Source organism: Catharus ustulatus, chromosome 4, assembly GCF_009819885.2.
Source record: "Catharus ustulatus isolate bCatUst1 chromosome 4, bCatUst1.pri.v2, whole genome shotgun sequence".
Taxonomy (NCBI): Eukaryota; Metazoa; Chordata; class Aves; order Passeriformes; family Turdidae; genus Catharus; species Catharus ustulatus.
The window spans coordinates 4333840-4361092 of NC_046224.1; positions in this window are offsets into that span (position 1 = coordinate 4333840).

Consider the following 27253-nt stretch of genomic DNA (forward strand, 5'->3'; position numbering starts at 1 on the left):
TCCTTCCTTCCTTCCTTCCTTCCTTCCTTCCTTCCTTCCTTCCTTCCTTCCTTCCTTCCTTCCTTCCTTCCTTCCTTCCTTCCCTCCCTCCCTCCCTCCCTCCCTCCCTCCCCACAGTAGGGATGAAGAGTTTTCCTAACAGATTCACTCTCCTCAGTAAGGACAGAGAATTCAGCTGAGGATCCAGATGTTGTGTTTTAGGCACCAGATGTGGGGTTCTGGCCCTCCTAGGACATTGGGAAGATTAGTGAGGAATGAAAAGGTGGGATCATCCTTAGTATGAGCACAGCCATTGAAATCACCTTTCTGACTTTCACCTATTCTGTAATATCTCCACCTCCTTGTCTGTGATCAACAATAATCACATTATTTCAGCTTTGGGCACTGGAACAACATCACCCATGACCTCTTTTAATCACAGCAAGCAAGGATGGGACTTTTCTTGGCTGGTTCCTGCTGCTGAACAGGTGGGTCTCCATGCTAAGCTTGTTATCCAGGTTCCTTCTGCAGCTGGAGGAGCTTCCCAGGGCAATTCCTGCTCTGTAAAGAGCTGTGATGGATCACCTCTGGAGCTGCTTCTTTCTCCTGACTATTGAGAGAGTCCAGATGTCTGCACTAAGCCAGATGCCTCATTTTCAGATGGCTAATGTTAGATAAAAGAAATCCAGCTCAAAAGGGAGCAGCACCCTGTCTTTATTATTTTTATTTACTATGTTCTTCTCTGTGCTTCAACTTGGTCCTTGTGTAATAAGGATGAAGATACATTAATGCTAATATGAGGTCTTGCTTATCAAACCTCCTTTTATTTGTGCTAAAGGTTACCCCTGGGACATTGAAAGATGCTGTTTAGTTATTCCAGATGCATTTTCAGAAAATAAACTTAAAGCACCTGGGTTTTGAGTCTTGCACTTATGACCTTGCCTTGCTTTTATTTGTTGCAAAATAATTTATTTTCAAGTATCTGTAGGGTCAAAATCCCCTCTCCCCACATTACAAGATACTGTCTTTCCTTTGACTGTCTCAGAGTCCTCCTTCCAGGGCCCTTTTTAAAAAACCCTTGGTCTGCTTTGATCCCATTCATGATATTGACCTACAGAAAACCTTTCACCTCCCCTCAACTTTCCTCTCCCATCATTTTAAAATAATCCCTGTTAAAAATGTGTCACATCAAATTCTGTAACTCTTGAGGCTGATGGTGAGATTCATGCTCCAGGCACTGTTGAAACATTTTTTGCCCTAAATTCTCTCAATAATATTTAAATTAATGACAAGTGGTTGAACAACAGAATCTGATGCTGCATTGAAGATTTCCAGCATCATGTGTTATTCAAAGTATTTCCTTCTTCAGGGTGATTACTTCATTTTACATTTCCTGGCCTCATGCTCATGTCACACCCCAGTTCCTGTGGCTGTCAGATTAAACACTCCTTTATCAGAAGAAATGCCACTGAATTATACAATTTCTCTGGCCATTTAACACCTTTATCTCTGCCTTGCCTCTGCCAGGATTACTGACATAGATTTGCCCTGTCCTTGCTATCCTAGAATACTCCTAAAATATATGTAGGAGAACCTCCTGGGGAATATTTTTAACACTCCTTTAGCATGCACACAAAAGCCATCAAGAAAAACTGTGTGCAGGTACAAATGAGCCTTTCATTTTTGAAATGGCATAATTTAAAACAATACCAATCTCATGGATAGGGCAAACTTTCTGAATCCTGCTGATTTCTTTCCCATTAAACATGAGTGGGGTGAGATCCTTGTTTCTCCACCTGGAGGTTGCCCCTTGGAGCTGACACCCTCTTGCTGGAAGGAGCTCTAAAAGCATTAACCTCGATGGAGGTGCCACCTGGGACCAGGCACAAGGAAACCAAAGCCCATCTGAGCACTCAGAGCATCTCCCTCCCTCATCCAGGGTGTTTTCTGCTGCTCACACACATGCACAGAGTGAGTCTCCATGGCTGGAGGGACCTCAGCAGTGCTGTGGGGTCACAGCACTGCCACCACTGCATGTAGGGTGTCCTAGTTTGGAGGACAGGTGTGTGCTGAGAAAGGCAGGAGCCTCTCTTTGAAATGGAGAATGTAAACCCCCTCCCTCCAAATTATTAGAATTTTGGAATCAAGGGGCTCTCAGGCAAAGATATGGGAATTAGGAATAACAGTTCTGTACTAGGGAAATTAAAATAGAAATACAGCACTACAAAGAACAAACCCCAAACCCTGACACAGTCAGAGTACAACCTGACACCCGTCAGGCAGGGTGTTGGCAGCAGTCCCATTCCATGGTGGCTGCATCCTCCTGCAGTGACAGATGTGGCTCAGCTGGAGCAGTGCTCCTGTACAAGGTGCAGTTTCCCTCTAAAGCTCCAGTGGTGATGTGGAGAAATCCGGTTTTCCTCTGGAGTCCAGTGGAGAAAGGGCTCCCTTAGTGTCCCAAACCCTCTGTTTTTATCTTGGTAAGAAATGTTGGGCTCTTCCCCCTGTCTGGAGCAACTCCCAATGGGATGCAGTAATTTTATCAGTGCCACAGTGGGACTCAATGGCCATGAGCAGAAAATGACTGGCTGGAGGAAGGATGGGTTGTGAAAAGATAAAGAACAATGCCCTGCCTGGTTTCAATGGATGGTCCATTAGCAGAATATCTCCCACAGAGATCAGGATCACTGCCCCAGCTGGTTTCAGCAGATGGTGATAGAATAGATACTTTTGATCATATCCTGCATTGCAACCCATGACATTGGGTCATTTGGGCAGCCCCACCTGGAGGGGTGACAGCAGGTGACAGGCTCTGCTGGGAGCAGGCTGGGCCACATCAGCTGCACAGCTTCTGGCCAGCTCAGAGCGTGACCACAGCAAATGAAATCTGCTTAGAAAGCATCGTCCTGAGACGTGGCAGGAGGAGCAGCAGGAGGCTGCCCTGGCCTAGGCCTGGCTTTGCTCTTCCACAGCTTTAAGCAACAACCTTAGCCTCCCCCAGCCACATGAAAAGTCATAGAATAATAGAATGGTTTGGGTTGGAAGAGACCTTTTAACATCACTGTCCTGTTTTCAGCTCAGGTAGAGCTAACTTCTTGTCACAGCTGTTCCAGTGCTGTGTTTTGGGCTCAGGATGGCAATGGTGTTGATGACACACTGATGGTTTGGGTTTTTGCTAAGCTGTGTTTATCCTAAGCCAAGGACGTTTTCCCCCCATCTCATGCTCTGCCAGGTTCACAAAAGAAATTGGGAGGGAGCATAGCTGTGGCAGGTGATCTGAACTGACCACAGGGATATTCCACAGCATTGGATGATGGGTTTCAAACCAGATTCCTCTCTCAGCCCTTGTTCAAACTGTGAATTCTGGATCTGGCTTTAGGCATTCCTCAGATACAGCAATTATTACCCCTGATAGGTATTCTGGTCTTTTTGTCTGTCATCAGCAGTAATTTTTTCTGCTTTGATGTCTCCTGAGGGCCAGCTTGTGCTAGAAATTGTCAAAATATTTACTTGCTTCTCAAAAATAAAAAAAAATAAGATATCATGAGAGAGCTTAGCCAAGATGAGCTGTGTCCCTGATCTGCAGCCAGCCCTCTCAGTCCCAGCCATTCCCACCAAGTGATCCACCTGCCAAATGGGATTCCTTCCTCTGGCTGCTGTGATCGTTCTCCTTCCAAGAACAACTGCTGAACAGACACTGAGTCACTCAAGGATACCAGGCAGAGACACGTGGGAGAGAAAATCAGGGACTTGTTCACAATCTGCTCCTCGTGTTTGAAATCACAGCTAATTGCCCTGACTTGGCACAGTGGTCTCTGCCTCAGCTCCCTGAATTCAGGAGAGTGACACGTGGAGGGGACCCTCAGGGACACATTAGTGAATTGTTCCATCCATTTGCTGCCTTTTAGATGTGATAGTTGTGCTGACACCTCAAATTTAAGCATCCAGAACTGGCAATGAGGCCACCCTGAGAGCTCTTTGTGAAGTGTGAGTCTGAGGTGACATTTCTGAAATTACCTCACTAAAACTGGTGCACGCGGCTGTGGACAAGATGCTGATTTTGGTTTCAATCAGGACAGATTTTGTTATTCTATCTGGTTTATATAAAGCAAGTCATTTGGGTTGCATTAATTAAAATGGTTCATCCTTGTGGAAGAAAAGCTCAGGAGTTGTCAGAAGGAGCCAAGAAGCACAGAGGCAGCTCCATCTCAAGGATGTGAATAAATGCCAGGATTTGCTTTTCACTTTGTATTGTCTTATTTATTTTAATTCCTTATTTTATTTTGTTTTATTTTATTATTTTATTTTATTTTATTTTATTTTATTACTGTTTCAGACCAGAACCTTAGGAACTAAATAACCCATGGCAAAGAAAATCCTGCTATTGTTTTTAATAGGGGCAGGGAATCATAGAACAGTTAGGGCTGGAAGGCACCTTGAAGATAATTTAGCCCCAGTATTGAGGTAAAACTCTTAAGTTGTTCTGCCAGGATGAGAATCCTTCAATTCTGTGAGCAAAATATAATTTTGAGTGTGACCAGATGCCTCAAACCATCTGAGTGGTTTTAAATAGGAGGAACAGCTTTTCCAAGAAAAGTTATTAGGTCAAATCCTCCCCTCTCATCCCACTCTGCAGCACACTGATGTCTCTGATGCTGCTGGTAAGGAAATGTTGACTGACACAGCCTGTCAGGAAAAGAAAGGGTTTAAGAAATGGGTTAAATATTTCAGGCTCTGATTTAACCACCATCTGAGTTAGCAGCAACTTCTATATTGATGGCAAGGAACTCTGAGTGCTTGCAAAGCAGAGGGAAGGTGCTGATAGATCAGATCAGCCCAGCCACAAAACACTCTTAAAAATGCACATATACATGGCAAGGTTATTCAGCTCCTGCCTTTGGGTGGAATAATTGCCGTGTGAAACATTAGTGAATCAGCATGAATGTTTCATAAGTTTGAATTTATAAAATATTTCTGATTTTCCTGTACACATGCCTTCCAAAGATAACTTTCAAGTGCTCGCTGTATTATGCATCTCACTTTTCAAGAGAACAGCATGATTTCCTTGAAGACATATCCATTTAGAGAGTTGCCATGGCAATTTGTTCCCACCCCCCAAAAATGCTTAAAAACAGATTTTTCCATTGTCTTCTGATTTCTGCAGATTACAACATGCTTTGCTTTTCTCTCTTCCCTAGAGTGGCTCTAGGTGAGTGTTCAGAAAAAAAAAGGAAGTGAAATCTTTTTTTTTTATTATTTAAATTACCTTCTGATGGGAGCAGAAAGCTTTTTCCTCTAAAGTTGAGTCAAAACCAAGGCAAAATCATTTTACTATTTGAAACAATAATTTATTAGCATGATTTTTTTTTATCCCAGGAGAGTCCTGATAAAAAATTGCCTGTGCAAACATAAAACCTCTTTTTACATATGCAAGGTAATTATTAATCCAATTAACCATCTGCATACCAGCATATTTAATTAGTTCTCAGAATTACTCTTTCCCTGCTGTAATTGAACTAACCACCTTGTGCAATCTGTAAATCTGACCCAATAAGGTATGTTTGGCAAAAATTGGATTAATTGAAGAATTTTCCTTATTACATCTTTTTTTTTCGGTTTTGCCCCCAAAGAAAGGCAGTCAGTGATGAGGATTATATTTTCAAATGCTGACAAATTATGGTTTTATTTCTGGAGGGGAAAAAAGGCCAAAAAATTAATATAGTGATATTTTTATCCCTATTAACTTTTTAATGACTATTACCCTTTTTGATCATTGTTAATTGCTTGGTCCCTGAGTATAATCAGAGAGAGTATTTTGACTTTAGAACAGACTGCCTTGCTTGTAAACACTCCTTCTTTCCCTCTTTTATTGAAAAATGAAATGGAAAACTAACAGTGCTTGACAAGTCCATTCTTGGAGCTGTTTCATATCAGAGGTTGTGCTGTGTTCTTAAAATAATATTGCTCTTTCACAATTCTGGTTTTAATTGCTCTGCTGGGGCAGATGGGTCAGCACAAAAATGGTTCTCCTGAGTGCAGGAGACTCTGAAGTACTCCAGGAATCCAAAAAACCTGAAAATGGGTTTGATCAGGTAGCTCTGAGGGACCTGAGTTTTCCCACTGATATGGGGATAACAAAATGAGGGGAAAAGGATGGGGAAAAAAAAAAAAGGGCTCCTCTGACATCACTGGAGATGTCTTTGAGGTATCTGAATTATCCTCACAGGTCTGGTGTGGGGAGGATCTGTGGGAGACCAAAAACAAAGGGCTATGGATGGTTGTGTTGAGGAGTTTGGGCCAAATTTTTGTCCTCTACAGGCTGTACTGAGGTTTGGCTATCATCATCCATTTGTGTCTTAGCAGTGAGATGAAGATTTATTTCTTTTCCTGTCTCATCCTGTGATAACTCTGCTCCTTCCAAGCCCTGCAAGAAATGGTATTTTGCCCATTCTGCCTGGCCTTCACACCCTGTCCTGGTTTGTCACAGGACAGGTATTTATACAGTAAATATTTATATAGTAAACACTTGCTCCCTGAAGCCAGTTCACCAAGCCTTGGATGTTCTTTCCCAAAAGGAATCCAAGAGATGATCTTGGCTCACCACTGTACACATGGAGGGAACTCTGATTTTAGAAGTCTGTGGTCTCAGAAAATTCAATTCAGTCACCATAAAACCAGTATTTGATGAATTCTGGTTCAGAATTTAGGAGCATCTAGACCAGGTGTTAGGAATTGTGGCTGAATCTCAGATCCTGATGACACAGCCAAGACTTTACAGTAGCTCAACAAGTGTGGAAGACTCACAGAGGGAAAGATTTGGTGATTTCAGGGACTCTGCAGCCTTTAGGTTGTGACAATTATTTACTGCTTTCCCTGTTCCTCCTGTTTGAACAACTTCAGCTATTACTGCCTCAGCATTCCTGTTTGCCTCTGCTATTATGTGTTCTGGAACAATGAACACAATCACCCATTTCAGAACAGGAATTTGACTGTGTGTTTGTAAATAGGCTTCCAAGTAGAAAGGGAGGGTGGGGAAATGAAGGAATTGCTATCTGTTTTCCATATATTTATATATATATATACATAAATAATTAGAGCTTTCTGATGCTTTGCTGCTTCCTAGGAAGGGTAAACTGGAATCAGTGGGATTTTCAGTTTTGCCTCTGAGATATATCTCTGGTTTAATTACTAAATAATCTGCCTGCAAAGTTGATCCAACTGAACCAGACAAAATGTTCATTTTTGTAATGTGATGTGCATGTACGTAGAGAGGAGTTCTGAATGCTGATTTCCTCTCTGCCTCATCCCCATCTGAAAAAAGGCAAAAAAAATGTTCATAATTAAAAATGACCCAGCTGAAGTGAATGAAAAGCTGAGAAGTTGTTGAAATATTAAAGACAATTTGTGCTGTGCTTAGTCTTGCCCCGAGCAACATCATTGCTCTGTCCTTACCTCGTATTCTGAATTTGGGGTCTCTCAGGGCTGATTCCATTCAGGCTCAGTGGTGCCCTCAGCTCTGAGCTGGAATGTGTCTGCCATGGACATCTCACCCTCACAGCTGCAGGGACTGGAACATGGATAGGACAAGAAGAATACGGGGTAAGGCAAGAAGAAATGGCTCCAAGTTGTACCAGAGGAAGTTTAGGTTGGATATTAAAAAAAAAAAAATTAACTGGAAGGGTTGTCAAGCATTGGAACAGAGTACCCAGGGAAGTGGTGGAATCACTGCCCCTGAAAATGTTCCAAAAAAGTGTGAATGTGGCACTTCAGGACATGGTTTTGGGGTGGAGCTGGAAGAGCTGGGTCAGTGGTATGACTCAGTGCTCCGGGAGGAATTTTCCAACCCAAACAATTCCATGTTAGCAGCAGACAGCTTTCTGAACTCATACAGCATTGGATGTGCACGCTCAAGGAAGGTATTGGAAGCAAAGGCTGCCAGATCCCAAACTTTGCTAGTGAATGTTGCCATGAACTTGGGAGAGTTGCGTAAAACCCACAGGAATTCAAAATTGCCATCAGTGCCAGAAAAACGGGGAGCTGTCAGCCAGCTTTCATTTGAAATAAAATGATGCTGTATGTCATGAGCTGGCTCATCCTCTTCCTCTGGTTTGTACAAGTGCAAGAAATGAGCACAGCAGAACTCGTGCACAGCCTCATCCATCTTCTGTTTGACATCAGGATGTCCCAGGGAAAAACAAAATCCTTTCAATTCTCTGTCTTTGTAACGAGAAATGAGAGCAAAAGCAAACAAGTTTCTGCCTGCCTGTGGATCCTACAGGAGGTTTGGCTGAACTTCCCAGGAGCTCCCTGAAGATGCTGTCACAGATCTTGTAACTCACCCTGATAGCCCACAATAACCTGTGTGATTTCCTCTTCTAATTAATTCAATTTTGGCTTCTGATCCTTGAATATCATCAGTCAAGAGCTTGTGCAGAACCAAGCCACCCTTCTAAAAACCAGCCAAAATATTGCACCTTAGGCTGGTGTGTGCTGATCCTCCATTCTTTGATTCCTCCAGCTCTGGTTTCTGAGAGATGCTGCACCACCAGAGCTGTCAGAGTAGCACAAAACGAATAACCAGGCTGAGCTACGTCCTGATGATGTGACAATGGTACTGATGGTGCTTATTCTCAGAGACTACAAGGCAGCATTTCTTTGATTGCTTATGGGAACACTTTACAGCTGAAGTATAATTTCATTTATTAGAGGCAGACAGGTTATAAAAATGTGTGAAACACAACAGGTACCAAAAGGAAAGCTCGGGAAGACTAATGAGGCACAAGGCTCGTACCTTTAAAGAAAACAAAGGTTTCTACAGACAAACAGCTGATGCAGTTTGCTTTTTATAGACATAAATCAATCAAAATATTCAAACCATGTTATCCTGAAGTGTTACAGCAGATGCATTTCATCTAAAATTATTGATGACCTTGCTTTTAAACAGAGGATAGGACCTAAAAGAAAATACGGTGGAAAAAAAAAAATCTGTCACGTTCAAAGAAATATAGCTGGAGTGAAAACCAATCTAGCAGAAGGGGAAAATGTGCACAAAAGAAATTATAACAGTACTGTCACAAAGTGTCTCTTCCTCAGAATTGTCTCCCACCCTGCCCCAGCACTGAATTAAAACAAAATGTGATGCCAACAGAATACATCCAGGAGTGAAAAGAGTGGTTCAAAAGTGGCAGAACTGCCCCAAGCAGCTGCAGAAGGGTTTGCAGATTCATGCAGAGCCCTGTCCAGCCTGGCCTTGAACACTTCCAGGGCTGGGGCATTCACACCTTGTCTGAGCAACTGTGCCAGTGTTTCATCACCCTCGTTGTGAAAAAACTTCTTCCTTAGACCCAATTTAGATCAGCTCTCCTACAATGTAAAACCATTATCTCTTGTCCCATCACAGCATTCCCACCTTTGTGGCCTCCTCTGGCTCTACTCCTTCATATCATTATAAGGAATCTTTGGATTATAATCCTAATCAAGGCATTAATGAGTTGAGCTTTACCAGTTCCTATTAAGAAAACAACCAAAGCATGTTCTGTGAGAGATGAGATTCAGGAAGCAAAGTGTTCTTTCCCTGTCTCTAGCACCATCTCGTTCCTCTGATTACATTCTTTGTGATCCATCACACTGACATTCTTTCTCAGCCAAATTATTCCACATTTTGTTGAATTCAGGCAGGGGTCATGGATCCAGTTCAGTTCCCAACCTTTTGGCTGCACCATTTTGGGTTTTGGCAAAATACAAAAGGAAAGGGTTGGGAGTCTGGCAAAGCCCTGATTTCTTTGATGTGAAAGTCATTTAGCACTGTCAGGGAGGGGGCCTGGAGGGAGGAGTCATTACCATGAACCTTGTTTTGAAGTCCTGATATGTTCAGAAGAATGAGCTCTGTCTGTAATAAAGAATTAAGCTTATGGATGTGAATAGAATAGAATAGAATAGAATAGAATAGAATAGAATAGAATAGAATAGAATAGAATAGAATAGAATAAAATAGAATCACTAAGTTTGGAAAAGCTCTCTAAGATCATTGAGTTCAACCATTAACAGTGCCAGATCCATCACAGCTATGCACCTTTTGAAAACCTCCAGGGATGCTGTCTCCATGCTTCCCTGCTCCTGTGCTGGGGAGCTTTGCCTCCCACCCCTCTGCCATTGGAGCTCCATCTCTCACTGGACCTGAGCACAGCAGTTACAGAGATGCTGAGTGAGTGTGACCTGAGCCATTCCCATGCCCTGACACACCCTGGATTTAATCCCTCTCACTGATTCCCTCATCCCAAACCTGCTGCTCTTCCACGGGATGCCAGACTCCTTTCCATGCCCTCAGGATGTGTTGCGTGCTTTACCCCCACTCTGCCCCGACCACCCACAGCTCTCCACAGTTCAGTTCTTCCTGAAAGCAACGTGGTTGCTTTCATCATGAACCACATGAAGGCTGCACTGGCAGACAAGTCTGAATCTGCTTTTCCCCTTCCCCAGAGAGCAGAGCACATCCTTTAGAGAGCTGCCCCACTGCTGGGGTGCATTAACTGCACGCTCCCTCAGCTGATGCCAGCAGCAATGAAGACTCCTGGGTAGGAAACTGCATAATCTCAATTCACTTCTCACACGTTCTTCTGCAGAGTGAGGACAAGGGGAAGAAATTAGCTGATTTAGCAAGTGGCTGCACCCTGGAGCAGGTCACGTCCAGCGTTACACCCCGGTGTAATCTCAGTGCAAAGTGTTGTGCTCACAGGGAATGCTTTGTTACTCGTGCTCAGTGAAGGCATTGCAGCAGAATAAATGTGATGCCAAGATGACCCTGCTTTGCTCCCTCTCCCTTCCCTCTCCTGCATAATGCAGAGAAGGTAAAGGGAAGGAAGAATATCCTTTGCTGTTGCAGTCTGGCAGAGAGGGCTCACCTGAACGACTGCCAGCCAGCCATGGAATTTCATCTGAGCTTCCCAGATAAAATCTCCTCTTCCAGGGACTCTATTTACCCACTGTGTTTAATGTGACAATGAAAACTACACACAACCCAATCTTTTAAATAATAATAGAAAACCCCTCAATAATAAGAACTCTCCCAGGCACCTTAATAGGTGGAAAGTCAATAAATGGCAAAACCAAAAGATAAAATTCCTACCAGTAAAGCAGAAAGGAGGATTCCTAATTATTTTTACAAATGAAAGACCAAAAAAAAAAAACGTTCTGCTGTTCTACATCCACTTAAAATATTGAATATTCCCATGTGGGTTCTCCTTGCCCACCTTCCTTTGGGCAGAGTGCCTTCAAAGAAGGGAGTGCTGATCTGTGCCTGCAGGGTTTGGGCCAATTTCGAGGGTTTTTGTTTCAAGAGGCCCTTCACACCAAAGCAGGTGTCTGGAAGCTTTTGTTCAGTAAAGTGAGAAACCTTTGGTGCAGAGAAGAGAAGGAAAGGAAGAGTAAAAGGGGAGAAGGGAAACAAAGGGGCAGAGGCTGTTTTGGAGGTGTCTTCATGGGGTTTTCCAGGCAGAAGGGAACCTGCACTGAAGGGTCACAGCTGAGCTGAGCTCATTAAAGCTCCATGGGGCTGAGGGAGGCTGTGCTTGGTGCAATCCTGTCACAGCTGCACAGCCTCAGATTTGGAGCTGATGCAAAGGCAGAGTTTGGAGAACCTGTGATAAAATACCACAGCTGAATGTGGGGTCTCATAATGGAATCACAATCATAGATTGGTTTGGATTGGAAGGGACTGTAAATATCACCCAGTTCCATCCCCACTGGCACAGGCTGGGATGACACCAACTAGACCATGTTTCTCACCCTGAACTTTAAAATCTCCAGGAATGGAGCATCCTCAGCTTCTCTGGGCAACCTGTTCCCTCACAGTAAAGAGTTTCTTTCCTCTTCAGTAATTCTTCAGTAAAGGATTATCTTTTACCATCAGCTCAGAAACTCACTTTTCCTGCAAAAGCATTAAGGACGGGAAGGATTATCCAAATAATTTGATCAGAAATGCCAGGCTGATGAGGGACAGAGAACTTTGGGACTCCTGGGGTGAGTTATCCAGCAGCAGTCTGAGAACAGGGAAGTGACTGTGCTTGTCAGAAAAATGCAAAATAAGACCCAGAGTCATACTTTCCAGGCACCCTGAATTACTGCTTGCAAGTAACAGTTCATGATCCTTCTGGGAGTGCCCTATTAAAAGCAAAGCATTGGAGGCTGGCTAACAAACTGATCACAGGCTGCATTATTGATTGTGCTATTAAGGTCTTTGTTTGAGCCATTAGCAGGGTTAATGAAATGGTCGAACTCTCCCCCCCAGCACAACCAGCACTGTGTTTCCTTCCAGCTCCACTTTCAGCATTCAGTCCAGCTCACAATGAACCCAAGAGGGACCAGGCAGCTGCCTGATGTTGGAAAGGGCTGGCTGCACTGTAAAATAAGCCTGTGGATGAGATATTAGCAGGGCATTAGCCAGGGAAGAGTATAGGAAGGTTACTATGTACCAGTTCATTATACAGTACTAATGAAGTCAGAGGCTGTAAATGTGAGTGTATTTAACTCCCCACCTTCCAGCCAGCTGAGGCAGCTGATGTGAGTTTTTCTCCCCTGTACCATCAACCTCAACAGATGAGAATAATTTTTTACACCAGGAAATCAAAACTCACCTGGATCCCCACCCAAACAGCAAAATCAAACCACAGGAACACCATCCCCAGCTTTTTGGTCTTTTTTTTTTTTGTCAGCTTTGCAATATTTTTCAATCCTTCTCAGCACTGTAGGCAAACTGGAGAATGAGGAAAAAATAAGTTATACTGTCCTGGTCTGGAAATGGGAATATTCTTCTTCTTCCAGATACTGGAAAAAGTAGAGCCCTCTCCCTGCTCAGGTACCTCTGCACCCCTGGGGTGTCACAGGAAGGGCTTTGTGTCCAATTCCAGCAGCCTCCCAAATTCAGGAGCTGGCTCTGACTCTCCTTCTCCACGGATATGACTGTGAGACAATTTCAGAGTGAGAAACCAGCACACGCTGGTTTGTGCTTCGCTGCCTTTTAACTTCTGTTATTTTTCTGTGAAGATCCTCAAGAACCACAATGTTTTTTTACACATAAAGAAGCCTTTTCCATGTTGAATGGCAGACCAGTGGTTAAAAAGAAAACATTGCATCTTCCTCACACCACTGTTACCTTCAGATTTTCAATGTTCCATCCTAAAGTCATTCTGTATCATGTGTTTAAAACATCTAAAAAGTAATTGAATTCACAGTGCTTTGTAAAATTTCCACCAATTGCTCATCTTTATATATATATATATATATAATTTAGCCAGCTGCAGATGTAATATCTCACACAGTCCTTTTCCCATTTGCTTCCTCTGCATCCCAGTAGCTTTTCTTCCCCCTGGTTCCCACTGCTGCCTGTGCTGTCCTCATTCCCTTCTCCACACGTGTTAACTGCCCACAAGCTGACCCATTTCATAAACCATTTTATCTTCTGTGTACACTGGGTGTCTACCTCGCTGGAAATTGTGCAAGCTGGGAGCCACCTTTATCAAAGCCAGGCACACATCCCTATGACAGGAAAAAAATGTCTGGTGCAAGGGGTTCTAATGCTGGTTGTGCATTTCCTGGTGGTCCCAGTTCTTGGCTCTGAGGATTTGGTGCACCATCCTCAAGTCAGCCCCTCAACAGAACTGAGAGCCTCCATCACTCAACCAAATCCTACTTCTCACAACTGCCATGGTGAGAGATCTCACCCCTCCTGCTTTGCATCAGGTTTTTCCCCTTCTGGATTGAAAATCCTGGTGAAAATCCAGGTCTGTATGGCTGGAGCTGTGGAGAAATTCAGTGGTGGCCTAGGAGGTGATGGTGGATAGGCACTGATGAGGAGGGAAACTCCATCTCCCTGCCACTGCAGCTGCAGGGACACAGGGACATTGCAAAGGGCCACGAGCAAGTGAGAAAAGCAAAATTATTTGGAGGGATTTTTGCCATTCAGCAGAGTAAATGAAATGTCTTGTGGCTTTGTGGGGGATGGGCATTGTGAAGAGGATGTTGAATTAAGGGATGGCAGCACTAAGGTCAAGTAACTTTTTTTTTTTTAGAGAAGGAATTTAACAAATTATCTTCTTGCTGACCAGTTCCTTGTGCCTTTTGCCTTTTATTTCCATCCATTTAAATTGTAGATATCTTACTCCCAGAGACTTTCTGCTGACAGTTCACCTGTTGGGAATCTGAGCTCCTGGGTCTCTTTGGGGTCTCCTCTCTGCTCTCCTCAGGGAAGGGGAAAGGCAGCTCCATCCACTCATATCTCCATAATTTCATTATGTTTTGCAGCTTCTTTGGCTGCCACTTCAACTGCTCCAAGGTCACTTCTGCAGTGAGCACAGAAGCCTGGGGAAGGATCCAGACTCTCACCCTGGGGGGATTCAGTCTGAGCACAGGGGGAAACTGGGGGGTTCCACTCAGCCCCCAATTTCCAGGGACCCCAGGGCTCCTGCAGCTCCAGAGTGGCACTTGCCAAACCCACAGGGGCTTCCCAAGCAGCATTTTGTCTGCAGCAAGGCTCCTGTGTGCAGGCAAGGGGCTCAAATCCTTGTTGGATTATTGTAATTAGAGCAATCAGTGACTGCTTAAAATAGTCTTTATTTGAGGAGGCACAAGCCAGTGGGTTTACCCAATGCTGGACAATGTGGCACAGGATTTTGTCCCACTGCTGGAACTGATGCTGGTAGATAAATCTACTCCCCTTGAGCTTTTAATCAGTCAATCAGCAGCCTTTCAAGAAACAAAATATTTATTGTCCCTTCTCCTAAGACTACATTTTTCTCCAACAGTTTTCTTTGATATATCTTCCCTTAGTCGCTCAGAAATGCTGTTCACACAAGGGAGAAAGAATGGAATTTAATAGTTTGGCCAGGATTTTTGGATGTCTAGCAACCCAGACACAGCAGATCAACCAAAATTACCTCTGCACATCCCAAAATGCCAAAGATTGATGTTGTCAGGGCAGTGGCTGAAGTGCAAGAGATCTGTGTCCTGCAGATTTTGTGCAATGTAACAGATGGCTTGGATCCCCACTCTTGGGAAATGCAAACTGAGGCCATACAAGTGCATGGATTGCTCTTCTGCTCCAACTTGTGCTGAAAATTCAAATGTTTTTCTGAGAAAAAATTATTTGGGGGAATAAAAATTACTGTGAAATAAATTTAAGAGGTTGAATGGTTTCAGTTTTGGTTTTGAGCAGGCCAGAAACTCTTCACTTTAAGCAGTCAAATGTTTTTTTTTTTTATTTATACCTGGGCAGTAGCACCCCAGACAGGGATTTCACTGCCACACGTATTTGTTGTCAAGTGTAAAGTGTTAAAAGACAGGAGCAACTCAAACACTATAAATCCTTTAAGGTAAAAGGAAATGGAAATCACCCTCCTGTCCCAGTTTCTTCTTGCACTGGAGCTTACTGGGATGCTGTGGGTTTTACTGGTCTGTACTGGTACCATCCCTCCCTCCCTTGCAGGTAAAATCCGTGTCACCTGCTCAGCACCACAACATTTGTGATTTATTAACTCTGTTTGGAAACAGCTCTTTCACAGAGCACAGATTCTCCCGGATTTATCAGTCAAACCAGAGGCTTTGGAGAGCAATTATTTTCCAGGGAGAACAGGTATGGATGGATGTACAGTGACAAAAGGAGTAGAAGGCTTTGAAAAAGCCAATTTTAAGGCGGAGTGTTTCTTTCTGTGGTTCAAAAGAGGTGTTGGATCCTAAAGGAGAAGGGATTATTCCTTGAGAGAGCATCTGAGTTTTGCCATCCCAGCAAGACAGGAGTCAGTATCTTAGCTCCAAGGAATTATGTTAGCAGTCCAGCCTGTCTCTTTCTTTCCATCCTTTTCCTGTGTCTTTTAATAAAGTTCTAAGTAATTTTCAGTGGAGAAAGGAGAAACATGATTTTAAGATGAGTTGGGGTTGAGCCTCGAGGCAGAAACAATGCTCAGAAACTACGTTGTAATGAATACAAAATATTACACCGTGAAAATCAGTGGCTGCTGCTGCTGCCTTTTCTTTGAAGGTATGTTAATTTTTGTTGCTCTTAAATACTCTTGTTGCTGGGAAACCGCCTCACACACTGTAATTGAAATTGGTTCTTCATATCCCATTTTGTTCCTGGCAGGTTTGAAGTGTTCTTAAAAGCTAAAAACTCTTCTGAGGAAGGCAAGGTGCAGCTGATGGCAGATCTGTTGGCATTTCTTTGGGCAAAAACACATCATGAAACACCTTCAGAAAAATTAAAGCATTTGGGGCAGGGCATGCATTGAAACTGGCAGGGGGGCTGGGGTGAATATATTGGAGGGTGAGAAGAATATTTAATGGACTGTGGGAGTTAGGGGGTCTGTTTCACACAAATCCACCTTGGTCTGAATCACTCAGCATTTCCCCATTCAGGGTTATAACTCTTACCCCAAACTTTTCAAAACCTTTGCAAAAGACACTTTTCAAGACACTTTGCAAAGCTCTGACTGTTTAATTAGTTGTATTCTTCCAAATCAATTTGGTCTTACTTATGTTTTTAAAAATATGTCACTTTTCTATCTTTTTTTTCCCAGTGACTTGTTTAGCACCTTCTGTTATCTTGCAGGATTTGTACAAGTAGCTGAGCAATGTGGCTTCAGAGTAAAGATCAGCACACAGCTTAACTCTATTTTAAGATGCTTAATATGCACTCTTGTACCAAATCATTGTGTCTCTGAGATGAAAATTTACTTGCTGTTCCTCTGACATAAATCCCTCTTTTATCTGCTTTGTTTGGCTCCTCAACAGGGTGAAACTTGGCCAGATCTGAGAACTGGGTCCACAGGGAGAAAGTTAAACAAGAAACACTTCAATGTTATTAAAGACAAAGCTCTTGACTCTTCACCTCCTTGATTAATGCTGCTTATAACTGTGCCTTATGCGAGGAAGGACAAGAAGCTCAGAGAAACAAAGGCTCTGCTGAAGTTTATGGTCTGAACTGCAACAACACACATCCCATTCCCTTTTTTATTGTGCTCTGCTCCAGCCTTGCCTCTCCCTTAGCCTGCAAACTCCTCTGTTGTGCTCAGATGCTATTCACATCTTTCATCCTACATAAATAATAATACATCACAGCAATAAAGCAGCTGTTGTGAGTAAATTCCGAGCAAACTTCAATCTACCCCCATGCAACAAGATGTCTGCACAATCACTCTGAGTATGAAGTCCTGGGAAATGCTGCACAACAATCTCAGTGCTTGATGAATTTTTATTTCATAACGAGCTGTTATTAATGGGCCAGATGCTGATAGGTTTGTTCGTGGTGAGGGCAGTGTGGCTGCGAGAGATGTGGCATTAAAAGAAAGGAAAGCAAGTGCAAGTGAGCTAGCTCAAGGATATTTTAGTGCATCACTGCCAGAATAAAACAGCTAGTGAGTCAAACAAAACAAGATCAGCTTTTAGAAGTGAGTACAATGACTTGCTGCCTCGAAGAGATAATGTTCCTCTTTTAGTTTCTTGTGTCACGCAGTAAAAGAACAGGGAAAAGTTCCCAGAATATCTGCACAGGGAGTTAACATTTCCAGGAAAAAAAAACAAAACAAAAAAACCCCAGCCTTTGCAAAAGAAGTTTTCTTTCTTCCAGGCTCTTCAGAGAAAGGCTGTGTAAAAGAAAAGAGCAAGGAAAAAGTCCAGGTGAAGTCAGAAGAAAAACATCAAGTCTTTTCAGCAGGGAATGAAAGCACAAAGGCAAGTCCGTGGCAAATGTCAATATTTACATGAGTCACAACAGAACTGCTGGCCAAGGGGCAGAGCAGGGAAGGGTATTCAGAGGAGTGACCCTCTGGCCACCCTGCACAAGCTTTCCTTTGGCACTGCAGGGTGTGGGGTCAGCCCTGCACAGTGACTGAGGCAAGAGCCACGGATGTAGTGACAATTCTGCAACTCTGAACCAAAACCACCCACCACTGAACAGCCCTGGTCTCTGGATTGATTTGGCAAAGCAAAATTTGGATTGGGTGCAGGGATGTGACTACCAGAACGAGGGAGAGGCTGGGGTTAGGGGGGTGCAATTTTCATCAGAATGAGGGAACTGGGCAGTCATTGATGCAAATAGGAACAGGATCCTGGCAGGAGGGAACTCAAACTGCCATTAATAGCTAAATAAACCCATCCTACAATTAGCTAGTGAAGGGAAGCTACCTGGAATTTACCCTGGAAAAGCCCAGAAGCAGCTCAGGTCCTGCAGAACTGCATTGATCAAGACAGATGAAAGAGCCCCTCCTCAGTCATGCTTCGGATTTAATCAGCCTGACAAACCCAATCCATACCTTCTTCTGAAAATCATTAGTCATCATATTAAAGCAGATTATGTTAACAAATTGCTTCCATCTTCATACTCTTCAAGCAAACAGGCAAGCAAGGAGCAGCTTTGGTTTGAGCAAATGGCTTGGCCAGAGCTGATAGCAAATTGTAAGCACTAATTGAAATTCTAAATTAACACCATGTAGCACAGTTTGGCTTAATTGCTTTAGAAAGAGTTTTCCAGGGTACAGTCTACTTGTTCCCAGTGTTATTCCAAAGCTGTTCTAACTTGTGGAGGTGGAGGAACAGGTTTAGGGAAGGCTCAGGTGTTCCCTTTGCCCACATTGATTTTCCGTGGTGTTTATGATAATCTCTCTCAGCTGTTGTAGAACTGCTGTGTGCTCAGTCCCAGGAGGTTTTTCTTCCCTGAACACAGATGCAGATCTAACAGGGACTGCTAATAACTTCATGCTTTATAGATCCAGGCAGGATCAGACCCTGAGTGAGATCTGAGCACACGGGGCATGGCAGTGCTCTAATGAGCCCCACGCAGGCAAGAGGAACCAGACAGAGAGAGAACAGGAAAAAAACCCACTGCCCTTTTTGCAAAAAAATACAGCTAAAAAAAGAACTACTCTTCTGGGTAATTGTTGAATCTTAATTTAGCCACAAACCATGGATATGCAGTGACATTTGAAATGTTACTGGGAATCAGAGGTGCCCAAGTGAGACTGAGAGATGCTGCTGGGATTTAGAGGAGGTGCTCACCCTCAGAGTGTTGCTGGAGGTCAGGAGGATACCCCAGACCACCAAAACCAGCATTAGACCATGCTCAGACAACTGGATGCCATCATACATTTGCATAGATTACACTGGGAATTTACAATCAGAGCTTGCACAGGATCACATCCATGGAGACTCAAATATTAAACCTGCAGAGTAAAGCCTTCACTGAAAGCTAAAGCAGATTAATTCCTCACTGAAACAAGCTCAACATCTCCAGGAGCAAGAAACACCATGAGCTGAGCTTGGCTTCAGTCTCCAGAGACTCATCTGCAAGCCTGTGCTTCTTGGAGCAAAAATGACAGGTTCCAGTTTGAACTTCACCTGTGGAAGTTGGAGCATTAGATTAAAGTAAAATAGAAAATGTTAAGTCAGAAGAGCAAATGATTATGGATGTGTTTGTATTTCCACAGCTGAAACAGTTTAAAACCTCTGCTTCTACCAGCTGTAATTCTGTAGAGGTGGTTCCAGGGACATCTGCTCTGGCCCAAACAAAGAACTTGAAAAAAAATAAATCTTCAAATCTCATCTAAAAGAGAACATCCAAATGGAAAAAGTGGCTGTTTCCAAAGAACCACAGATGTAGATGTGCCTGCCTTAGCAGGAAGGTTGGGTTAGATGATCTCCTTCACCCCCAGCCCTTCAGTGATGCTGGGCACTGACCTGCCTGTCCTTCCAGCCAAGCTACACCTGCAGACTGCATGGGCACTTCTAATCACCACCTGCACAAATTAAACCAGGTCAAAGTACATCACAGCTCCAGGGTGGCAGCTTAACCTGCTGTGGCTCTCCCAGGGCACATCCTTCAGCAGGACACCAGGAGCTCACACCAATCTCCTCTGCCTCACACACGCCCTGGTTGCTGAACCTGGTTGTTCCACATCTGAGCAGACACCCCAGGACAGGCAGGGAGCACTGAGGGCACATCCCACACTGATCCTCCTCTCCGTGGAGCTGCTGAGCAGGGCAGTCATTCCACCAGCCAGCACTCTGCATGGTCATCAGCTCCAAAGGCAACACCTCCATCCCCCCACAGGTTTTTTACCAGTTGTACTCCAAGTGCCTGGTTTGGAGATGCTGCAGGAACATCATGACTTTGTTTGGCACAAGGACACAGGTGAAGCTGTTGCATGCCAGCTGTGGAATGTGGTCTGTTTTGAACTCTGCATGTTATTATGGTAAATCATCAGTTTTTCAGTATCTCAAATGCTCAGGCAGAGAAACAGGATCTGCAAAAAAAAAAAAAAAAAAACCCCTGAAGAAGGGGTTTAAATGTTTTAAAAGTTACCCTGCATTATGCCAGGCCAGGAGAGGGACAGGAATAGAAGATTTCATTTAGATTCCAGTTTCCCTAGAGAACAGGCTGCCTCTGACCATGATTCTTTATGGCTCCTGACATAACACACTCTCTGCACATCCACACACCTCCACACAGGGCAAAGAATCCAAAGTACAAGAGCCTGACATGCTGGTTTTGGTGCTGTGTCATGGGGTAGAAATGACCCCAGGAATGCTTTACAGGTCTCAATTACAGAAAACTACATCATGAAGTATTTTTCCTAGTCCACAGAGAGCAATGGACATTTCCCAGGCATGATTCATCTGCACTAGTTCAGACCAATTTCTCCCCAGAAAGCCTTATTTCTCTCTTATGACTATAAAGGTAGAAATGGTGATTTTTACCTCTTACAAGTCTTCATTTGGTCACAGGAATCCCTTCAACTGTGGCAAAGGCACTGTGTTCAAAATGCAATCAAATTTCCCAGAGACAAAGAAGTAATTTGACATTTTCTTCCAACACCCATCAAAATTATTGGAGCAAGGGTGAACATGTGTACAATGCTCAAGGTTCCCACTGATGGTGGTGGACATTCTTTATGCTTTATATGAAGGTTTGAAGGTGGCTGAAGAGTTCTTGGATACTACAGATGGATATTCCATCCAGAAGTCTCATTTCCAACATGCAGAGGAAGGCCAAAAACCTCTGGAAATTAAAGACCTTTAGTTTTAAGTAGAGTGGGGCAGATATTTTTTTCCTGCAAGAAATACAATCACCTATTTGGTGAGAAGACAAAGCCACTGTGTTCCAACTCTACATCTTCACAGGAGAGTCTTCAGGTGTCAGGCTGAGTAGTCAGGAGAGTGTTAAACTGGGAAAGATGGAAGGCAGAGAGGGAGGAATGAATGAGCATTCATTTAGCTTGAAATTAAGATGTCAAGAACAAAATTAATCAAGGCACCAAGGGACGTGAAGAGAAGAAATTCTTTAATTGCCTATACTCTAATGCTGGGAGCCTGAGTAATAAACAAGAACTGGAATTGGAGGAGCTCATTTATGAGTATACATCAGCCTTCGTTGGCATTATTGAAATCTTGGGGGAAGATTTGCATGATTGGAATATTAAAATCACTCATTATAATCTATTTAGGAAGGATAAAGTGGGCAAATGCAGAAGGGGAGTGGCACTCAACATCAACTGTGTTTCTGTGGGAATCAGGTGCCTAAGCACTTCTTGTTAAGCTTTTCAAGCACTTCTCTGTGTTTTACATCTGAAGACACGGGAAAAGACGGATGGCTGGGATTTGCAATGTGGGATCTTTCTTTTGGAACCTCGATTGTTGGAAGGTGCTCAATGTTTGTCACTCTTGAAAGACTGTGTCTTCAAAAATCAGACTCCTACTGAACAGAAGAACATTCTAAATCGTTGCTTTTTTACTCTTCACAAAAACTCAGAGAACCGCTTGAATGGCTCTGAAATTTGCCATAAATAAAATGAGACATAATGAGCTCGCTCCTATGCTCTGATTAAATCCTACAGACATTTTGTGTACAGAACCACAGAGACTGAGCTGCTCAGAAGAGCTTTCATACCTAGGCATGTTTGACCCTTCCTGGCATTGCACACAGAAGAAATCTGGTCCTTTATATTTTACAATGGCGTAAATTATCGCTGTGCTCTTGGAAGACGCAGCACTGGCAGGTCTGCAGGATGAGAGAGGCTCTAATCATCACTTATTCTTCTGCTGTGATTTCCCTGACATCACTTCAGATTCTCACTCTCACTATACATACACATATTTTATTTCCTAGGTAATTTTCGTGATTCTCTCTTACACATTTTCAGATGAATGAGCTATTCCCTAAGCACAGAAGATTCTCTAAGCCATTATCTTTAAGGCTCACCTTTTCCCTCCCTTCCTACCCTACTCAATCTTTACATCCATTTTGACTTTGGCAACAATTTAATTCATCCTAATTGAAAATCCTACGGAGTATCATGGAGTTCATACTGCCAAGCTAATTTCATGCCCTCATTATTGTGATCTTTATGCTGCTTCACACTACAGAAGCCCCCCTCCACTCTGCACCATGCTATCAGAAAACATCTCAAAACCCCAAATGCCAAAACAGCTCCAAAGTTTTTCTTCCCATATGTCAAGAATTATTTATTTTTACCCAGAAGTTCAGAGCTAAACAGTAATAACTTTGAAAATGTCATGATTACTCTGAGAAGTTTTTTGTGAGAACTATGTGTTTGTGTTGGAAGGGAGATAAAAACCAAGAAAAATCCTAAAATCATAGACTGTCCTGAGTTGGAAGGGACCCACAAGGACTATAAAGTCCAACTCCTTCTCTGCACAGGACACCCCAACAATCCCACCCTGTGCCTGAGAGAATTGTCCAAACATTCTTTGAACTCTGGCAGGTTTGGTGCTGTGACCACCTCCCTGGGGACCCTGCTCCAGTGCCCAGCCACCCTCTGGGTGAAGAACCTTTCCCTGATATCCAAGCTAAGCCTCCCCTGGCACAGCTTCCTGCAGTTGAAAGGGATGAGCTGTGCTTTCCTGGAGGAACAGCTCTGCACAAAGGGGATGGATCACTGTGCTCCCATCCAGGAGCAGTTTCTGCAGGGGCTGGGACTCAGGTGCTTAGGTCAGTCACAAGTCTCATGGCTGTGTGTAGATATCTCTGGTTTTCTCCAAAACCATGTGCTTTTCTGCTGTAAAGAAAAAAAGAACTATGCTTGTGCTGCCTCTGTTTGAGTCAGTGACTCATTCTGTCTTTCCACAACAAAGCAAACTGAAGTCACAGCAGAGCATGGAAGAGATGTGATTCAGACTTCACTCCTGATTTTATGCTTGAACAATATTCCTGAGTACAAAGTAACATCAGTCAGCCCTTGCACATATAATTCTGGGATGAGTGAAGCCAAAACTGGGATTAACAAGGTCTATGACTTTGCAAAGATTTATTTTTTTATTTTTTTCCCCACAAAACTAGGGTCAGTTTATAAGCTGAATCCATCCAACACTATACAGGGTTCTTTAGCCAATTAACTAATTAGTGCATGGTTTCCCAGCTCCATCTGAAGCTCAGCTCAAGCTGCAGCAGACACATTTCCCCTCAAGACAGTGTGAGATGTCCATGGTTGTTAGAGCACGGTGTGTGCCTGGATGAACAGGCATCTATTCATACTGACACAGCTCCAGAGGCACTTCCCAGAACCTCCTGGGAAATCTCATTTGAAGCAAAACTCACTGGAATTGGTTCAGGGGGAGGCACTGTTCTGGCTGTAAACAAAAGGCAATGTTTGTCACCTAAGACTGGAGCTAAAAGGAGATGTCCTGTAGGTGATAGCAGGTTGGAGAGCAGCAGATCTGGTTTCTGCTCTGTTAATATTAAATAAAATAGCAGGTGCTGCTCATAAACGAAGTGAGGAGCAGTGGTGAGGGCAGAGAAGTAACAAGAGGGAAGAGAAGAGGTTGGGAATATCAGCTGGAAACAAAGGGTGAAGAAAAACAAGGTGGGAAGGAAATCTGGGACCACATCAGTGAGGTTTAACACTGGAATGGGGCATATGAATGGGATGCATGATATGAAAGGGAGAAGGTCCAAGAAAGAGGAGAAATGGTCTGGAAATGAGTAGGGTTGGTGTGAAAAGAAAGACTTGGAAATTCATGTATTACTTGTCTCAGAAAAGTGGAGAACAGAAGAAATACAAGAAGGGAGCACCACACCTTCACCAAAGGATTTGAACTGCAGGGCCAAGGTTTCACCCCCAGCCTACAGGGCACTGCAGTTCTCACTCACTCACCCTCAGAAAGGCCAATTCAGAGGCTGTGCCAAGGGAAGAGCTCAGCACAAAGCAAAACAAGTCTAAATTCCAGCAAACCTCCTGCAGGAGCACCAAGAGAGAAAAAACATCAGCTCTTCATGGTCAGGCTACACTGGGATCACCCCTCTTTGGGCTCACAGCTGTCCCTCGTGGGTTATGTCCCTCCTCATCCCTCTGGATTTTTGTGCACTGAGCTCTGCTGCTTTTCTGTACAGCACCTTCAGCCACAGCAGCTGCATTTGTTTGTGAGGGCCCCAGAGTGAGCATTTTAAGACTTAACTAGACAAGAGCAGTAGGAGCTGCAGCTGAGGGATAATTCAGTTTTAATGGAGGGATGCAATTACTGATCTCCTGTTTGGGCTTTATCCCTGGCTTAGCACACCTTTGTCATTTATATTAAGCCGTTCATCACTGCAGTGGTACATACCTGCTCTTTACTGATGGTCCTGCTTAACTGTAGTGTTCAATTTAATTTATTTTATGAAAGACAAGCAGTAACATTTGCCCTTTCCTGAGCCCTCATGGAAAGCAGAATTCTTTAATATATACCCTTTTAATAAATTATGCACTACATTAGATAAAAGTAATATGTGTGTGTGTGTATATGTACTGTACTTTTTGTGGAAAATAGGGAATATTTTTATGTTTAGGTGGACACATCAATTGGGAATCCTCTCATTGGGTTCCCAGCTGTTCCTCCTCAAGGTTTAAAAAAAAATAGCATCACTCAGAGCTGTGGTTGTTGCCAGGAGGTTGCTCCTTGGAAGTCCTTCAAATTCAGTCATCATGCCCAAATTTGTGTGGGGATCTGAACTAAACTCATTTTTTTATCAACACCCAAGAGTCTGATTTCCATCACACTGACAGTGGGAACATCCAAATCCCAGCTGAAGGGCTGAGTAGTGAAATAATAAAATCACATGAGTGCTTTTTGATGAGGGCAAAGGAGAAAGGATGTCCCACCAGTGGCCATTGTGCCTTGCACACATTTTCCTTCATGTTCATTCTCTTGAAGAATCCTCCAAGAAGCCCCAGTGTGTGTTTTCAGTTAAGGCTGGAAGAAGCTTTTGTTTCCTGACAGAAGCAAGCACATCCTGGCTGTTTAAACTCACCTCTGACCACTGCACAATGACATTTCTGCTGAATTCACATCAGAGACCCTTGAAAAGAGCACTTGCTGCAGCAGCTGAGAGGAAAAATAACATCCATGAATAAACTAACATCAACATGAACAAGCCACACCATGCTTGTCAAGCTGAGCAGCCACATCTCTCATCCTGAGTGGACATTTGGAGAAGTGGGCACTAAAATAAGGAGGGTGGTGGTCAACATCTCCTCACGAGCTGGCAATTGCAAGAAGTCAAGGTTGGACTTGATGATCTTGGGGGTCTTTTGCAGCCCTAAAGATTGCAGAGCCACAATCAGCAGCCCTGCCTTTCTCTGCTTGTTAATCCTCCCTGATTTTGCTTTTTATCCTCCTGGTTCAAGCCCTCAGTGTGCAATGGGTATTTTGAGGACTCCACATTGAGGGAGAGTTGCTGCTGTACTCTGCACAGGACTTCCATGGCTGTATTTGCAAAAGGAACGGATAAATATGAATGACAATGGAGTAACATGGTGAAAGTCTCATGAAAGGAAAACACAGCTGTGTTGCACCTTTAGGCAACTCCCTGCAATTCCATAGGCTTTCCCAAGGCAGCATCTCTGTGGTACCTGAAACCTCATTCATCTCAGGAGCTGGACACAAAGATCCTTCTTTTAAGCCACAAGGGACTCCAGTTTTGGGGAAGGTCTCTTGTGCTAAACTAAAAGAAAAAAAAACTTGTGCATTTTCAAACCCTCAGCAGCAAGGACACAAACCAGCCATGAACACCTGAAGACCTCAGACTGGTCCCTGGCTCTTTGGAACCAAGTGTCAGCATCACCAAAGGGAGCTCAAGGGCACTGGGTGCCCACACAAAGCTGGGTGCAAAGATCCCAAAGAATTTCATGGATTCATAGCTGGAGACAGTGCACTCAAATTAACCAGCACAGAGACACCCCAGGCTAAGATGGGACTCAACAACACAGGAAGAGCATCATGGTGAAGTGATGCAGGATGCCCTGAGGTGGTTTTACTGAGGACACAGCACCCAGACCAGGTGCTCTTGGCCCACACAAAACTGCAAAGTGTCTGTCTGTCTGTCCTCATCTGTGCAGCCTAGAGCTCTACTCCACTGGTACCTGCCAGGATGTTCCTCTGGTGCCCTCATGAGAGATGCAGAAATCCCCCAAGGTACCAGAGAGGAGCTGGAACCATCCATCACACAGAAAATAACTGCAGTGAGCATGGCAAGGCTCCTAGCATTAACTAATCCACTACAAAATGTGTTTCAGAAGTGATTTATCTCTCCCTCTTAACACTTTTAAGCAACTTGCCATTATATATAATTAGCTACAAGAGAAACTCAAAAAACCCAAAAAAGTTAGGGGAAAAAAATAATCAAAACCAAAAAACCCCCAAAACGAACAAGCAAAACCCCACCCCAGAAATAAAAAAGGGGATATCTATTCTTCACAATATAACAGCAATTATTTAGATTTAGACTGCTATGATATTACTGCATTCAGGTTTTGGGGGAGTTTTATTTTCTTGTTTTTTTCTCTTCCCCTTCAATGTTTGTCTTCCTTTCATGGGGAAATTGATTGTTTGAAGGAACTAAGATTGATGCACCTAATATTTACAAATGGCTCACACTTCTGGACACTCTATTTTCCAGTGTAAACTAATAAGAAATTGATTTGTTAGTTGCTGGGTCTTTGCCTTGTTCAATGCATTTTAAAATATTTATATATGTATATTAGTACTAATCAGCCTTGAAAATGATGAACTGGCTGGTTAGAATTCTAATAAACTGAAATTTCGATCATACAGTATCCAGTAGAAAAGATCAATCTAAAATTTTTGTGTCATTTACACATATATCTAGGAAATATTTCTTAGTTAAGGATGGCTTTTCTGGAATAAGTAAGAATTTTATCACTTTCTTCTGTGATCATCTGTTGTCAGTTCTGTATCCCTCAGGCTTTTGTGTTACTCTTGTTTTGATTTATCATTTGAT